The sequence below is a fragment of the Hibiscus syriacus genome, unplaced genomic scaffold (assembly GCF_006381635.1).
Source record: "Hibiscus syriacus cultivar Baekdansim isolate YM2019G1 unplaced genomic scaffold, ASM638163v2 tig00112988_pilon, whole genome shotgun sequence".
Classification (NCBI taxonomy): Eukaryota; Viridiplantae; Streptophyta; class Magnoliopsida; order Malvales; family Malvaceae; genus Hibiscus; species Hibiscus syriacus.
In genome coordinates this window covers 950,490-966,283 of record NW_024063432.1, presented here as the reverse complement: position 1 = coordinate 966,283, position 15,794 = coordinate 950,490, and the positions used below count along the sequence as shown (strand labels likewise).

Here is a 15,794-nt window from a genome sequence, read left to right as displayed (position 1 = left end):
AGGACCAAATTGATTATATAAATAATAAAGACTGAATGTATAATAATGTCAATTCCTTTTAACTGCCACTTCATCATTTGTATCAATTGGTAACGACTAGTGGCTTAGTTGAAACAGTTAAATAATTATGTTGTATGATTGATAAATTTAAAAGATCGATGACAAAAGTAAAAAGGGCTAGATAGTTAAGTTGTCAACCTAGTAGTTTACACTTTTATTTATACGTCAAAATAACATTTTATAAATTTAAAATTCGAATTATTTTCAACCTCTTCTATATCCTAACTACTTTTTTTAATTAAAAAATTTCTTCAACAGATAAGAATTATACTATTATATTTATATAAAAAATACGTATCACATGAAATAAGATGAAATTAAATAATAATAAATCTGACATAATTGAATTTAATTGAATTATTTTGGAATTTAGGGTTTAGAATGAAATTGAATTACTTTGGAAATTGGGGTTTAGAATGAAATTGAGGATTGTTTTGCAAGTTTTAAAAGTTGGGGGACCTAAATTCAAGTGTCTGAAAAGTTCAATAACCTTTTATATAATTTACCCTAATTTCTAACGGTGGTTTAAGTTGGGGGACCATATTGCAAACGAAATAAATGTTGGGGGACTGTATTGCAAGTTTTAAAAGTTGGGGGACCTAAATGCAAGCTTCAGAAATATTCAGTGACCATTACTATACTTTACCCTAAAATTTATTGACATATCTTTTATTTTATTTTCACTTGAAGGTAGAATGGTTTTTCCTTTTCTTTACTTTCAAATATATAGAGATGGTTGGGAAAATTTCAACCAACCAAAATTTTCAATCAAACCTTTTCTAATTTAACTGTCGTGCGCAAATTATATGGGTAGAATTTACTTTCTATGATTACATTGTGTTCTTTTTATACATCTGGCATTGCTGGATAAAGTTTTGGTTAGTTTGTTCATAAACTTGAATCATGTAAATTAAATTAAAGTGTTTTTATCAATATTAATTAATTAATTTTTTTTGTTTATAAAACTATTTTTTAGTTATGAAGTATATCTCGCACTCCTAAAGACTTCGAAACTTAATCATCTATAAAAGAAAGTGAAAATTAGTTCCTATAAGTGTTTGCTTTAAAATTTTCAATCGACTTAGTGATTGTGTTAAATCAAAATGCTAAACTTTGATTACATGGAATAGACATTACCACATGTATGGCGAAGTAAAGTTTAATACGTCCAACTGCACATTCCAATTTGAAAAATTACCTAATTTCATAAAGTAAAATTTGGTTTCGGCCTCATTTTTATCCTAAAGTTTTGGCCTTAATCTTACACCAAAGTTTGTATGCAGGGCAATGCCGTTAGATTCCTTATAATGCAAACTAATTAATGTTATGAGGTCAACACCTAATCTGCTGCTAATATGACAAATAATATACAAATGAAGAAATAATTAAAGCTGGCCTGCCAGATTTTGCAAGTCACTTAGCCACAGCTTTGTCAATCACCTGTTGACTAATATCAAACGGCTGCAGTTTCTTGCATAAGATCTTGTTATATTTTTTGAAGATGGCTTTCGAAAATTATCAACTCTTCGTCAATTGAAAGTCTTGGTTAAGTTTCTTTGCTCATTAGAGTTATTAAAGGGCGTTTGATCTCCAAACACGAGCATCACGACCTCCGAACTAATTACAGTTTATAGACAAGACCTTTGATACTCGTGTGATCTATTAGAAGAAAATCTAAAAATTTAACTACCACATCCATCTATAATTGAGGTCGTGGGATCGAGTCCCATGAAGGGTATTTCATAATTCGGAGGTCTCCTACGGAAGCTGCTCTCAACATAGTGTTGGGGGCAGTGTATTATCTTACCTCTCCCTGACCCCATTACATATGAGAACAAAGAACAACCATTTTTATCCATCTAACATTGATTTATAAATAGTTATAATAATCTCATAAATGTCAGTTAGGAATCGTTATAAATACCCTTCAATCATGACTACACAAAAGTTAGAGACTTCCTCGTTTTTCACACGCTCATTATTCTCTCAACACTCCTATAGAGAAACATCGACCAACGACCGTCCTCTTAACGACCATAATTTTCTGTCTAAATTTGAAAGAGTGAACCAACGGGACCAATTTGTTCCATCAACAAATCTTTATTTGGTCACAAGAGTGAGCATAAAAGGAAGATATATGAAGTAAACTCAGCCCTTTCAAAATAACTCATCAACCAAAGGCAAAGCCAGACTTATTGTTATGTTACACAATACAACAACATTTTTATTTCTCAAGAAAAAAAAAAGCTGCCATATGGAATGAAAATAATCAACAATGGTGAATATATTGTTGTGAATTATCATAAACATTAATCCTGCCTATAACCATCATTCAACAAAATCTGTACGTTTTCGGCTTTTCGGCCTCATAATGGCTGTGAGATCCTGCTTTGCTGATTACTAGTATCAGTGGGGAGTTGCTTTGAAGCATCTGCCAATGCAGCCGCAGCAGCAGCTGGAGTCAAGGTTTGATACTGCGGAGGCTGTTGAGGAGCTTGATGCTGAGAATAGCACATTTGATCTTGTGTTCGATTCAGGTACTCGTAAACGAAATTAGTACTAGTAACAGCAGGTGATTGTGGCAGATGTTGCATTTGGGAGAAGCCTACAAATGGTTGCTGAACTTGAACCACTTGATGAGTCGGTGGCACCGCTGTTCTATACATAGTTGCCGCCAACATTTCGGGTTTAGCAATTGTTGCTGCGCTGGTGGGGTAGATGGGGGGCACAGTCTCTTTGTAAGCAGCTGAAACAGATGCCATTGGAGGAGTTGGTGCTGCCAATGGGTGGCTCGGGGCCATAATGCTAGTAGCATCGACCGCATTATTCGGTTTCATAGTCACAACACCGGTGTTAGATTGCATGGACATATAGGCTTGTGGTTGCATTACGTACACTGCAGAGTATTGCTGATCAGCTGGATGATGAAGCTGCTGCTGTTGCTGTAAAGGCGGAGGAGCATACACGGGATAGTACGACGACATCGGCATCGGAGTATGGTGAGGGGCGTAGTGTATGTTGTCTTGCAGGAACTGTGGTTGTTGAGGTTGTTGTTCCAATTGTGAAGACAAAGTGTAGGCATCTTGAATCTGTTGAATTTGGATTTGGGAGCTTGGAATTGAAGTATCTGCATTGCTATTGGAACTAGCAGCTGTTCTGCTATCTCTTGATGCACCATGATCTTGATAATAATACATTGGCTATGAGAGTGAATTTGCAGAGGCAAAGCTACTATCACTGCCAAAAAGTAAACAAATCATAAAAGGGTAAATACACAAATGCTCCCTCAAATGTAGCATATTATTTTATCAAGTCACTCAATTATTAAAAGTTATAAAATAATCTCTTGACTTTATACTATTGTTTTATTGAATCTCCGACTATTAAAAGTTAAAAAATATCATTCGACTATTCATATGTTTTAAATTTATCTTTTTCTTTTTAAAAAATTGATGATTACATGAACTGGACATTAACCTACTGGTTGGACCATGATAAAATATGATCTTAGAATCTCAAACGATAATATAATATAAACGGTTCTGAGATCAAATTTTTATATATCACAATCAAAAGGTTAATATACAGATTAGACGTACCTCAATGTTTTGATCAAAACAATGAGTTTGGAACATATAAAAAGTCAAGTGATCATTTTGTAACTTTTAAAAGTCAAGAAACTATCAATATCTTATTGAGGATATTTTATAAATTTTAAGATAAATTAAGCATTTAATACTTAAACTATTAGTTTTAGACTGTTTTAGCACTTAAACTTTTAATTTTTTTTCAAAATCATACTTAATATTTAATTTTTATTTCATTTTAGTATATCACCGTTAAAAATTCATCGCATTTAGTACATAAAGTATTAGTTTTTATCCGTTTTAGTACTTAAACTTTTAAAAAAAAATTAACGTTAAATTTTGAAAATTAATACTAAAATGAAATAAAAAAATAAACTCTATATTTAATTTTTAAAAAATTAAATATTAAAACAAAGTAATTAAATACTGAACACATAATTTATTCTAACTTTTAATAGTGAAATTTTTAATAAAATCACGAGAAAATCGCCTCAGTGGCCAAAAATGCCTTATAATATACGATTTTAACCAACTTTTTTTGGATTTGCCAAAATGACCAACAAAATCGCAACGCGAAATAAAAATCGCAGCGCGATCCCCAGAATCGCAAATCAGTTTCCAAAATCGCAACGCGATTCTTGACAATCGCAATGCGATAGTACAAATTCGCATTGCGATTTTCCAGAATCGCAACGCGAATATGAAAATCGCAACGCGAACACATAAATCGCAACGCGTATCCGTAAATCGCAACGTGTATCCGTAAATCGCAACGCGTATCCGTAAATCGCAATGCGTATCCGTATATCGCAACGCGTATCCGTAAATCGCAACGACAATACGTAAAATCGCAACGCGTATCCGTAAATCGCAACGCGATTTTTAAAGCGCCATTATAATCGCTACGCGTATTTTATTTTCAAATTACAAAAATGAATATTAAGACAAAATCCCGTAATCGCAACTCATAACCTAAAACCTAAAATCACAACTCAGTCCCATCTCCATCTCTCACTCTCTACGGCGAAATCCGTCCCCATCTCCGAAGATTTCCGTCCCCATCTCCGGCGAAATCCCTCACAACCATTCACGGTCAGAAATCTCTCACAATATTCAGAAATGGAAAATCAACCTCCGAGGGTTAGTTTTTTTAATTATTTTTATTTTGAAATTTTTGCATTATTGTAGGTTTTCATATTGAAACTGATGATAAGTTTACTGGTCATTTCAATAATAGATTAACCATTTCACTTAGATTTCATTTCGCGTTACGATTCTCTCGTTGCGATTTTCATTTCGCGTTGCTATTCTCTCGTTGCGATTTTCAAGTTAGTATTTGTCTTTGTCTTTGTTCTGTCTTTTGGTTGAAGTAATGCAATCCATTCAAGTTTCAATTTGCAGAAGAGTCGCAACGAGATAAATGAAAATCGCAACGTGAAAATGACTATCTGCAACGAGAAAAATGAAAATCGCAACGAGAGAATCGCAACGCGAAACCAAAATCGCGTTGCGATTCTCTCGTTGCGATTTTCATTTCGCGTTGCGATTCTCTCGTTGCGATTTTCATTTCTCTCGTTGCGACAGTCATTCTCTCGTTGCGATTTTCATTTCAACCAAAAGACAAAACAGTGTTGCAAATTTTAGTTTCAAGAATAAACTACTACTTTTTATGTTTATTGTTTTTGGTATATCTTCACAGTGTAGTTTTTGGTATATCTAACTTGGTATGTTTATTGTTTTTGTAGAAATTTTTTTCGGCTTCATTGACATTAAGGAATAAAGTTAGCCTAGCCACTACAATTGCTTCGAAGCTTTCACCTGCACAAAGACAATTGTTTGAGGAAACCTGCTTCGGGCCATGGCTGAGAGTACAGCATCCGGGTGGAGATGCTAATTTGACCCATTTGTGGCTTCAGACCATGACATCAAATCTACCCGACAGTATACAACGTGGTGAGGAAGAGATATGGTTTCATTTTCCACCAGCGTATACTTGTTTTGGGCGGAAGGAGTTCTGCTTAATCACTGGTCTACGATTCGGACACGATGATGTAGGCCGGTACACTCGTCATATCGCCCGCCCATCATGGTTATCCCGGGTTTTTCCGGATGAGTCAATGGAGAAGCCGAACCTACATGTCGACGACCTGAAGAAATTGTTTAATAAGAAAGCTGGTTTTACTCGGATGGATGACGTCGATGTTGTCCAAGTATGCCTTCTACTACTTGTGTATGCCGGCTTTTTAGGCAGAGAGGCCAGACAACCTATTCCTCGGGAGCTAATAATATTGGTAGAGGACCTGAATGCATGGAATCTGTTTCCGTGGGGTTCGTATATATGGAAAGCTACCTGGACTAAGTTGTCTACTGCCTTTGATGACCGCAAAAGTTTGCGTGGCGATGGGTCGAAATACACTTTGTCAGGCTTTGTTTGGGCCTTTAAGGTAAGAATTTCTATATAATGTTTCTAAAATTATAATTAATTATTTAACAATTACTAATTTTGTTATTATATTGTTTGTAGATTTGGATATTCGAGGCTTTCCCCAGCATGCGTACATATGCAATAAAAACGTCAAATGATATTCCCAGGGCTATTTCCTGGAAGAGGAAAAATCTGTTGGATTGGGAAGACTTAATACCATATGCGACAATAAATAATGTAAGTTAACACAAATACTTTCATATAATATATAAACAAGTTATTAATAGTAGACGTTTAACTTTGTTTGAGTTTTTATATTGTTAGGAGGCCAACATTTCATTACAAAGACTGACACCCACGGAGGAAGAGCTTGCCACTGATTGGTGGCAAGCTAGTCAGAGTTTTTTTGATGGCACGGATGATGAGCAGCATCCACTTCCTCCAATTCGAGAGCCATCACCTCACCCAAAGCCATCACCCGATCGACCCGACTATACACCTCTAGAACGAGAGCCATCACCTATCCCGTCACATCATCGAGCCTCTTCTCCACCATCACCTCATGATAGGCGACCGGTAAAGAGGCCACGACATTTATCTCCTTGTTCTCCACCTCCACGGGATGAGTTACGTGATGAGGTCAATGCCTTGCGTGAGGAGATCGGTACTCTACGCGATAACGATGGTGCATGGCGTGTGGAGGTGTCAACTTTACGTGGTGAGGTTGCCGCTCTACGTGAGATGATAGTATCGTTGCAGAATGAGGTTCATACTCTACGCAACGAGGTAAGTTTAAGATTTTCCATATTTAACTTAATGATAAATTTACTCGTAATTTCACTTAGATTAGCCATTTCACTTAGATTGCTTAGTAAATTTATTCGGTTGCTGCCAATTCTGCTAAACTGTGTATTCTTTAACACTGTGAAATAGTATTTGTCTTTGTTTTGTCTTTTGGTTGAAAGTAAATTTGTTCGGTTGCTGCCAATTCTGCTAAACTGTGTATTCTTTAACATTGTGAAATAGTATTTGTCTTTGTTTTGTCTTTTGGTTGAAAGTAAATTTGTTCGGTTGCTGCCAATTCTGCTAAACTGTGTATTCTTTAACACTGTGAAATAGTATTTGTCTTTGTTTTGTCTTTTGGTTGAAAGTAAATTTGTTCGGTTGCTGCCAATTCTGCTAAACTAATACCCTGAAGTCAGTATTTGTCTTTGTTTTGTCTATTGGTTGAAGTAATGCAATCCATTCAAGTTTCAATTTGCAGAAGAAGAAATAGTTTACTTTCGCAACACGAAACTTAAAATCGCAACGAGAGAATCGCAACGCGAAATGAAAATCGCAACGAGAGAATCGCAACGCGAAACCAAAATCGCAACGACAAAATCGCAACGCGAAACCAAAATCGCATTGCGATTTTCATTTCGCGTTGCGATTCTCTCGTTGCGATTTTCATTTCGCATTGCGATTCTGTCGTTGCGATTTTCATTTCGCGTTGCGATTTTGGTTTCGCGTTGCGATTTTGGTTTCTCGTTGCGATTCTCATTTCGCGTTACGATTTTAAGTTTCGTGTTGCGAAAGTAAACTATTTCTTCTTCTGCAAATTGAAACTTGAATGGATTGCATTACTTCAACCAATAGACAAAACAAAGACAAATACTAACTTCAGGGTATTAGTTTGAAACATATTTTTCTTTGTTATCTGATGCATTTTGTGAACTATGATAGAATAATGACTTGGGCGAATACAATGCAAGTTTGAAACATATTTGTCTTTGTTTTCACTGTTTAAATATCATGTCTGTTTATTTACTGATTTTTGTATTTAATTATTTAGCGGCCCGATAGAGTGGATGCTTTACGTCGGGTTATGCTTGCACGACGGAGTTCACGCATCAGACAGCGTGCACGTGCTATTAAGTCTCCGTACACCCCAATAGTGCGAAGACACCGCAAGAAGAAGCCCGACTCGCCTGTCATCCCTCAAGAGTCCACTCCTATCGTTGAAGAGGCCCCCCTATCATTCCTCGAGAGTCTCCTCCCACCGTTCAAGAGGCCACTGTCATCATTGAAGAGGTCCCTCCCACCATTCAAGAGCCCGATTCACATGGCGTCATATGTAGGCTTCTTGAGAAACCCTCTGACGTGCCGGACATGATGGATTCAAGTTGGCTCTCGTATGAGTTACCGGCCAGTACCATACCGGTATCTGAAGAGGAGAGGAAACAACTACCAGACACAATTCTGGATAACACCCTTTGGGCTAAGACCGCAGTTGATTTTTATCTACATGAGCGGAGCCAGGGGTGTTTCACTGACATATGCAAGCTCACCGATGATATCTATTTGTTGCTTGATCGGTCTTGGTGGGGCGTATTATTAGGGGTCGAAGACAATGGCTATTTCGATGGGGGGGTAAGTCTTATATTTTTCTTATATTTCAATTTGATTAATTTTTTTTTAAATTTATGTAAGTCACTAATATATGTCTTTTTTTGTAAAACAGCATATCGATGCGTGGGTGACACGTCTTCTAATAATAAGAAAACTTAAGAAAAATAAAAATATACGATATACAATTATGCCGACGTCTTTTAACGCCGTTCACTTGAAGAATGCACGAGATGAATCATTTGATTTGGGCAATGGACAAGCTAAACTTTATCCTGCATGGTGGGAGGTCGATAAGGTTAGTATTTATTTTAGATTGAGTTTAAAGGTTTTATGAAATAAGTGCGCAAATGAATGAATTATTACTTATGATTGCAGGTGTTTATCCCTGTTTTGGAACGTAAACATTGGATTCTCGTCGAGCTTCAGCTCCCATCCCTTAAGACAATAGTGTATGACAGCATGATAAATTACATATCATTGGCTGATTTAAGAGATATTATTAAGGGATGGAGCTCTCATTTGGCTAAATTCTTGGATGCGATCAATTATTGGACTCGTTCTGGAAACAAGAAGCCAAAGAAGCTCAATATTACAGTTATTAGAGACGAGACCGCGCCACAACAAACGGGAGGAGCCAGAGGAGATTGTGGTCCTCTCGTATGCTTGGCGTTGGAGCGTTTGACGACGGGAAGCACCAAGTATCTACCTCCCACCGATAGAGATAGAGTTGCAGTAGGCTTGTGGTTTCGGCATTATATGGCTAAATCGATATATACGAGACGTTGCCTACCTGCATCCGCGTTATAAAAATGTCCATAAACAATTGGTAAGTTTATAGACTTTTGGTTTGAAAATGTTTGGTTAAGTACCTAGAATAGAATAATTTGCTGTTAGTAGGTTTTAGATGTGTAGAAAGTGTTGTTTGAGCAAATGTTTGGTTTCTGCAGGTTAATCTCAGAAGTGAACTGCGTGAAAATGATGTATGGCTGCAAAAGTTGATTCAATAGTTTAATTGATTGTTTTTTGATTGTTTAATTGATTTGTAAAAGTTGATTCAATAGTAGATGATTAGAAATAAGAATTATTGCTTATTTTTTGATTGTTTAATTGATTTGTAAAAGATGATTTGTAAAAGTTGATTTGTGTAATTGATGCGAACATAATTCTTATTTGTGCTTGTTTAATTGATTGAAATGTAATGGTTGATTTTGTTGATTTCAATATGCATTATGTTGAAATGAAAATCGCAATGCGAAATGAAAATCGCAACGAGAGAATCGCAATGCGAAATGAAAATCGCAATGCGGAAATGAAAATCGCAACGAGAGAATCGCAATGCGATTTTCATTTCGCATTGCGATTTTCATTTCCGCATTGCGATTCTCTCGTTGCGATTTTCATTTCGCATTGCGATTTTCATTTCGCATTGCGATTCTCTCGTTGCGATTTTCATTTCGCATTGCGATTTTCATTTCCGCATTGTGATTCTCTCGTTGCGATTTTCATTTCGCATTGCGATTTTCATTTCGCATTGCGATTTTCATTTCCGCATTGCGATTTTCTTGTTGGGATTTTCATTTCGCATTGCGATTCTCTCGTTGCGATTGTAATTTCCGTGTTGTGATAGTCAAATGCATGCCTAATAAGTGATAACAACTGAATAACAAGAGTTGGTTAAGTCAAAATGGTTGGCCTGAGTCATTAATTCAACTGAAAATGTTAAAAGTTCACACATAAAATCCACATAATACAACGTTTGCATTTAAAAATCACCTAAGTTAACAGTCCCAAAAGGTGAAGCCAATTGTGATTGGGATTTTAAAGATGATTGCCTTTTGCTTGACACCATATGAGCTTTGGATTTTGATGAGGATCCATATTTTGGTAGAGGAAAAGATGATTTTGATGGCACTGGTGATCCACATGTCAACCTTGTATGACCACTTTCCTTGCACCGACTACATGTCGATCTCTTCTTCTCTTCACCCTTAGACGGTATACGATCGTGACTTTTTGGTCGGCCAGGTAGCCTTCTGTCCATGGCTGGTGGCAAAACTGTTTGTAAGTCATCTGGTATGTCCCACTCAGAAGTATGTGGAATAGGGTAGACAATCTCGGCATAAGTCTGTCGATAAACTTCTGTAGTGTAGCAATCCATAGCGTATGCGCTTGAATCATCTTGGTTTAAATGAAGAGCAACTTTTATAACATGACCACACGGATAACCAGATGTTTGCCATTTCATACAACTACACGTCTTTGCATTTAGATCGACTAGCCCATTTAAGTTATTATCCAGTACTTGAAACAAAGTGTTTGAACATGGTTCAACTCTCCATGACGTTGACTTCACAACACGTTTCGTTATCTTTTTTTCAGTCCATGGTGTAACACGATGTTCCAATGTTCCTGTAAATTTAAATAAACAATACTTAGTAAAATATATAAATATGATAAGTTACGAATTCAAAGAAATAATACCTGCATGGTTTCTTTTCTTGTAGTACCACTGTTGAATAGAGGCTCGAAAAAAACTCCATTAACATAGTAATGTGTAATTTCCGGGAATGACGACTTAGAGCGTTGATTGATTCTGCACTATTAGACGTCATGAAACCATATCTTGCTCCAAGTTGATGTACTCTTGACCATCTTTCAAACCCGACATCTTCTAATGTTTGAGCACACTGAGGCAAAACACGTCTTAAACAATTTATATGCTTATTGAAATCCACTTCCCGATAAGCTTTTACAGCCTTCCAGTATGTCCATTTGTACTTTTTTATACCAGCAGACCTTGATTTTAGATTTCTATACAAATGAACACCACAAAGTCCATGAAAAGCATCTGGGAAACACCTTCTAACAGCGTTGTCAATTGAGTTTGCCCTATCGGATATGATTGTCAGATTGCTAATAGGACCTATGCAATCCCTAAGATGCCCCATAAACCATGTCCATGAATCAGAGGTTTCAGATTTGCCAACCCCGTAAGCTATTGGCAATATCCCATTGTTAGCATCCATGGCTACTGCTAATAAGTTTACTCCAAGGTATCGACCTTTCAAATGTGATCCGTCAACTATAATAACTAGGCGCATGCAAGTAATAAACGAACGAATCTACAAAATAATATACACAAGAAATATAATCATTTAAATGTGAAATGCATGTAACTAACAAAAATGAGGTCAACAAAATTATATTGATTTACTAACCGTAACAGCAACTCAAAGTGTCCATCTCTATCTGTTTTGATATGAGTTACCGACCCAGGATTTTTCAGCTTTAAATTGTGACAATAAGCCGGCAGTTGGGCAAACGATGCTTCTGGCGACCCCCTCAACAATTCCAAGGCATAACATTTGGCTCTCCAAGCTTGAGAATATGATATACTAATCTTGAACCGAGCATTCATGTCAGTCATAATTTCATGTCCCCGATATACCCTGCCATTCAAAAACATTAACTCAGCCAGAAAACCACCCAACACCTTTTTGTTTGCCTGTCTATGGTGAGGAAAAACTTGGGTTCTTGAACATGTATGTTTATCAATAAAAGTCCTAACTTGAAACATTTCGCAATCTTTTATTCTCTTTGTAATCATACGCCACGTACAGTTTTTGTCAATCATACACCTTGTTTCGAAACGATCTTTGCTTGATTTTGTTAACTTTTAGTTGATAGCCATCTTCCACACATTTCGTATACAAAGCTATCTTCAAGTCTTCCTTTGTATCAAAACAATCATCTTTCTTGATACGAATAACTTTTGTGTAACAATCAACTGCTTTCTTTACCAACTCTTCTTCCGGTATCTGAAGTAATTCTGGCATATTCCAGTTATACGCCCGTGGCATTTTCTTTTCTTCGGGGACTTTTTCTTCTTCTTTTTCTTCTTCAGGATTATATGAATTACAGAATGGATGTTCAACATGTTCATTCACAGTCGTAACTTCCTCCTCATTATCATCAACAATACATTCTTCGACAACGGCTGTTTCATCATCAAAATTCGGGTATTGACCAATATCAAAATCATTACACGCAGGGTCTGTTTCTTCTTCTGAAACATCATCAAATCCGTGTATTGACCAATATCAAAGTCCGGATATTGACCAAGACCAAATTTCGAATACTGACTAGTACTCACAATTTTTTCTGTTGGCTCATCATCGTCTAACTGGTCAATACGAAAACCGGAATTTGGTGCTGAAAGTTGATTGGGATTTGGATTAGAGAAAGGTTGTGGGTTTTGAGAAAAACTTAGTTGATTACTACCCGCTACTGACCCAACAATACTACTTCTAGGTTCAACAACATACAATGTAACATCATCTTGTGAAACACTAATGTAAGCAATGAATCGTTCAACATCTTCATTGTCGGTTAACAAATAAACTTTATCATTTCTCTGATAAGATAGCCTAAATCCACTTAGGGGCTCTAAATTCAATTTATTTGAAACACGTAGCATTAGAGTTTCATAAGTTAACTTTTGTAAAGACAATTTTAGTTGAAGATTCATGGGTAAAGGCATATATTGTAAAACACCATGAACATTATCCCATGACCCTCCAAAACACAAATCTATCCAAACATGATCAACATTAGATGATTTCATGATTGTAAATCAATTTACTAAACAGACGAGCTGCGAAACTAAAACCTGTTGCCGGATTGGGAAGGATGTCGTTGGATATAGGAACGGATGTCGCCGGAGAGAGTGATAGATGGAGATGGAATGAGTTGCGATTTAGGGATTTAGTTTATGATTTGCTGCTGTTGCGTAGTTATATACCCAAAATTTCAGTGTTGTGATTTACAGATTCTCGTTGCGATTTACGGATTATCGTTGCGATTTACAGATTCTCGTTGCGATTTACGGATTATCGTTGCGATTTACGGATACGCGTTGCGATATACGGATACGCATTGCGATTTACGGATACGCGTTGCTATTTACGGATACACGTAGCAGTTTACGGATACGCGTTGCGATTTATGTGTTCGCGTTGCGATTTTCATATTCGCGTTGCGATTCTTGAAAATCGCAATGCGAATTTGTACTATCGCATTGCGATTTTCAAGAATCGCGTTGCGATTTTGGAAACTGATTTGCGATTCTGGGGATCGCGTTGCGATTTTTATTTTGCGTTAAGATTTTGTTGGTCATTTTGTCAAATCCAAAAAAAATTGGTTAAAATCATATATTATAAGGCATTTTTTTTCACTGAGGCGATTTTCTCTAAAATCACGCACTTAAGTATACCAATCAAAAAATTTGGAAATTTACCTTGCAACTGAATCAGGGGAAGGCCGATTATAAGAAGTACCACCAGCCTTCTGTTGTACTGGCTGCAACGGCAATGGTGGCTTTCGGAAACCAACAGGCACTCCCTGATCGGATCGTTCGTCGTCTGACAAAATCCGATTCAAGTTGTCACTGGACCCCCCTGCAATCATGGCCATCGTAGTCACAACAGGCACCACCGTATGCGACGGCGGAGCCGAAATTGCAGCAGCTACAGCAGCCCCATAGCTATCATCTTGCTTCTGGTTCTGGACATTATTAGTAGCAAAACTCATCTAAGCAAACTGCTCTTCAATGCCAATCCTCTGCTCCTGCAGTTTAGCCCCTCCTTCCTGATCCACTCGGATCCGAATCGGCGACAAGTTCGACATCGAATGCGAAGAAGAAGACGAACCGAACGACGACGTTTTCTCCGCCGCCGCCGTCGGTGCATCGTGCAACGAACACTGCATTTCATTCGTCACACGTTTATTCTGTTCATCTTCCGCCTCGAATTCACCATCAAGGTTCAACAAGGTCTGATTCGTGGCAATATCGGAGTCCCCTCTTGGAACCAAGCCCGAACCATTGAGAGCATCGACGAACCACGTCTCCGACTTGGCATCGTTCAAAAGCGGACCCATGGAGGCCGCGGTTTCAGGCTTGTTAAAGAAGAGAAACAAACGGATCCTAGACGAAGTCACCGACGACGACGACGCTTCTTCTACCATGTTCTCGAGATCCTCATCGGTGGCAACCGTCACGAGCGAGTCAAGATCTTCACTCGGAAGCTGGTACTTCAACGTGAACGATCGGCCATTGAGAAGCGCACGGGAGAGACGAGTTGAAAGGGCCGAAAGCGAGCAGTGGCGATCCACGGCAACGATACGAGTCTCACCGCCGACGTAGCAGAGAGATCTATCATGCGGACGGGGGAGAATGTGACCGCCGAAGCTGCACATCAGGCGGAGCCTTGCACCGGGAACGGCGGGGAGAGGATCATCGTAGGTGTTGTCGTTATGGGAGCGAGGTGACGACTCAATTGAGTCGGGATAAACAAGTGGGTCCATAGGGAGAATGACAAGGACTAAGTTAAAGCCAGTGGTTTTATAGTTAATTGACTGATGAATTAGTCTTCTTCTTCCTGGAGAGAAATCAAAATCAAAGCTGTTTTAACAGCTAAACCCATGGTTTCCACAACCGACCGGTTAGCGAACCGGTCATGTTACAGGTTTATTGATTTAATCGGTCAAATTGATTTGATCGGTCGGAAGAATCAGACGACGTCATAATTATTAAATAAATTAAATAAAAATACTAAAAATATTTAATAAAAAATAATTTTTTATATCACAAGTTATATTCAAAGCAAGTCATAACATACATAAGTTAAAAATCAAAAATCAAGTGAAACAAAATGATTCAAATTAACTACAACATAATATTTAAGGTAAAACATATTAAATAATAAATATAATTATATAATTATAATTAAAAAATAAATTTGGGGTTAAAAATCATAACAAAATGATATTGTTTTGTTTAATTTAATTTTTTTAAAAAACAATACCACATGGCTAAGAAACATAGAAGAGCATCCCAAAAGTTTAAAGAGTAAAAATATGATAACAAAACAATCTCACATTGCTAAGAAACATAGAAGCGCATCACAACTAACTTCTATAAATAATAGAGGTAATTTAGCATTCAAAATCATTGAGCCTTTTGGTGAGCATTGAGTGAACTATTCTTTCACTTCAATCAAGCTCGAATTTTAGGCTTAAATCGAGCTTCTAATTTTTTTTTGAGTTCAAGCCTTTTTGAGTTCAAGTTTCAATATTATATTTCGAGTTTGAGTTGAACTTGATAATTTTTAGCTTGTGAGTTTGAGTTGAGTTGAGCTTACTTTTAAAGTTTTCAAGTTCAAGTCGAGCTCAACAATACTAGATTTCGACTTGGATCGTTTAACAAACGACGTTGTTTTGTTTAATTTTAAAAAAAAACAAAACAAAAATCCTGATTTTTCTCGATTTTTTCC

At 37.0% G+C, this 15,794-nt stretch overlaps 1 pseudogene; it reads right to left on the bottom strand.

Moving 5' to 3' along the window:
* Window positions 1-2,426: 2,426 nt before the first annotated feature.
* On the bottom strand, window positions 2,427-14,826 carry LOC120185085 (annotated as a pseudogene).
* Window positions 14,827-15,794: the final 968 nt, after the last annotated feature.